At 70.6% G+C, this 2,591-nt stretch overlaps 1 long non-coding RNA gene across 1 annotated transcript; it reads right to left on the bottom strand.

The window, feature by feature from the left end:
* Positions 1 to 330: 330 nt before the first annotated feature.
* LOC149128926 (uncharacterized) lies at positions 331 to 1,702 on the bottom strand. Its single transcript, XR_016226871.1, has 2 exons — positions 1,585 to 1,702; positions 331 to 748 (listed from the first exon to the last, which is right to left on the bottom strand). It is a non-coding gene; the product is annotated as an uncharacterized LOC149128926 (long non-coding RNA).
* Between the last annotated feature and the right edge of the window lie 889 nt (positions 1,703 to 2,591).

Here is a 2,591-nt window from a genome sequence, read left to right as displayed (position 1 = left end):
ACCCGGACCACTGCCTGTGACGCCAGCATCCCCGATCCAAGCGCCGGTTCGAGTCCTGGCTGCTCCACTTCCCGTCCAGCTCCCTGCTAACGCGCCTGGGAGACAGCAGGGGGTGGTGCCAGTGATCGGGCCCCTGCCGCCCCCGTGGGAGACCCGGATGCAGATGCTGGCTCCTGGCTTCGGCCAGGTCCAGCCCTGGTCACTGCAGCCCCTTGGGGAGTGAGCCAGTGGACAAGGTCTCTCTCTCTCTCTCTCTCTTCCACTTCCTGTGTCACTCAGCCTTTCAAAGTAAACAAAATAAACCTTAAGAAAAAAAGACAGAAAACCATGTTCGCACAGAAACCTGCACACGCGTGTTCGTGTTCGCAGCAGGGGCCTGTGTGTCGGCAGGGGCCTCTCACAGTCAGGGCCCAAGGAAGCCGCCGGGACCCACGGGAGCGAGCGAAGCCCCAGAGCTCGGTGCGGCAGGGGCCGGCGGAGGCCTCCTCGGGCGCTGACCGCGGTGAGGGCCGTGGGCATCAGTGGGCGCCGGGCCGCACGCTGAGCCGGCTGGAGCACGGGACGTGGGCCATCTTGGTGCAGTGTGGAGGCCGGCCAGGCCGCGTCCCCTTCGGCCGGAGGACAAATGGCCGGTGGGGGGGGTGGCCCCGCGGTCCCCTGTGTTTGCTCAGCAGGCCCGGGCCCTGCTCTCAGCTGCTGGAGGCCGCCTCCCCTCCGGAACCTCCCAGAAGGATGTTTTTCCAGGGACCTGCTGAGCAAATGGCGTTTGGCCCTGGGCCCGGGCAGCCCAGTGGGGACAGCCCCCCCCCCGCTTAGAAGCATCTGGTTTCCTGCCACTTTGGGGAGCCCACTGCCCCTCCGAGCTGGACGGGCCAGGCCTCAGTGGGCTCTGTGTGCAGGGCCTGACCCAGCTTGTGTGGGAGGGGCTCGGGCCGCAGGCCCCGGTGGGCCCCGACCCCAGGCCCCTCAGGAGCTCGGGGACACCCTCTGCTGCGCTCCCACCCCAGACCTCAGCCCCACAGCCCAGCGCTGGGCCCTCAGACGCAGCAGGCGGCCTGTGAGTCACCAGCCAGCTTAGGACGTGGCCGCCAGGCCAGCGGGAGTGACCCGGGCTGGAGGCTGCTCGCACGGGGCCAGCCCCTCACCGTTGGCAGGCAGCAGGGGGGCTACTGGGGTGTGAGCTGAGCCTCCCCAGAGGGGAGCAGCCCGGGGCAGAGCAGTGTCCCAGGAAGCCGGGCGGGGGCAGCCCCAGCGCCTGCCTGGGGAGGACGGCCCAAGGCCTCATGAACCCAGGCCTGGGTCATCAGCTTCCGGGCCCCTCCCACCAGCGCGCTGGGCTTTGCAAGCAGCTGGACTGCACTGGGGGGGCCGCTCCGGGCCACGGGCCCTAGGGACGGTGCCCCGAGGGGGTCACAAGGACCCAGCCCCCGGCCTGTGCCCTGGGCACTCACACGGCCCTGACAGGCGCCCATCCTGGCATCATGGCCAGGTGCCTGGTTTTGCCGGGGCTGCCGGGTCCAGCACACACAGGTACTTCACCCCCTGCCCGCTCCTCCTGCCTCCCCCTCTCACCCAGGGGTGCACCTGGTGGCATGCAGATCAAGCCAAGGTCAGGAAGCAGCCCAGTCGGGGTTCCCGCAGCGCCCCCAGCCCCCCCAGCCCCGTCTGGGGCCTGGCGCTCCAGTTCCCAGGGTCCGCCCCCAGCTCTCCCGCTGGAGGGTGGGACAGGCAGGATGTGGGGGGGCTTTGCTGTCTCAGCCACAGGAAGATCACCTCCCCCTGCTTCCTGAAGCCAGAAGACGGCTGAGAGCAAACGCGGGAGCCCCTCCCCCTCTCTGGGGCCCGGGGTGCTTCCCCCCTCGGGCCCACCCCCAGCAGACCCTGCCCCGCCTCGGGGCGAGCTCTGCTCAGCCAGAAAGACCAATTAAACCAAAAGGAGGCAGGTCACAGGCGGCTCTGGTGCCCCAGCTGTCCAAACACCCGCAGCTTCCCGGCAGCCGCCGGAACGCAGGCTGGGAGCCTGGGGGGCGGCACCCACCTTCCCTGCACCGCCCCGGCCAGCTCTGCTCTCTCACCCAGAGAAGGTGGCTGGGGAGGCCCTCAGGTGACGGGGGTGGGGAGAGGACTTGGGGCTGCGAGGGCCCTGAGTGAGCCACCCGGTGGACCCCGTGTCTGGGGCCAGTGGAAGGCCGGAGCCTCGCGAACCCCACTCCAGGGGCCGAGCAGCCCGGGGCCCCAGCAGGCTGGCTGACCTCAGGCGACCTCTGGCCCTGTCCTGCGGCTCACCTGTGCACTGGGGACTAGGAGGAGGCCCAGGCCGCTGCCCAGCAGCTCCGTGGGGGCCCTGCCCCAGCCCCCACAGCCACGGCTCCGCCTGGGGACGTGGCGGGGCCCCAGCACCCGTGGGGGAGCCGGCAGTGGCTGCACACCGTGGCTCCTGGGCTTCTCCTGAGTGCCGACTGGCAGGGAGCCCCTGCCCCCGCTCCTCCACCCTGCAGGCCTGCGTCCACCACAGGCCAGCGCCCACTGCCCACCGCGCACCACGGGCAGCCCAGAGCCCGGCCAGGTGTGCAGGGGGCCCTGGTGCTGGC

This window comes from Oryctolagus cuniculus, chromosome 1 (assembly GCF_051225735.1).
Source record: "Oryctolagus cuniculus isolate XC-2025 breed Fujian yellow rabbit chromosome 1, ASM5122573v1, whole genome shotgun sequence".
NCBI classification, from domain to species: Eukaryota; Metazoa; Chordata; class Mammalia; order Lagomorpha; family Leporidae; genus Oryctolagus; species Oryctolagus cuniculus.
This window is presented reverse-complemented; position numbering and strand designations above follow the sequence as displayed.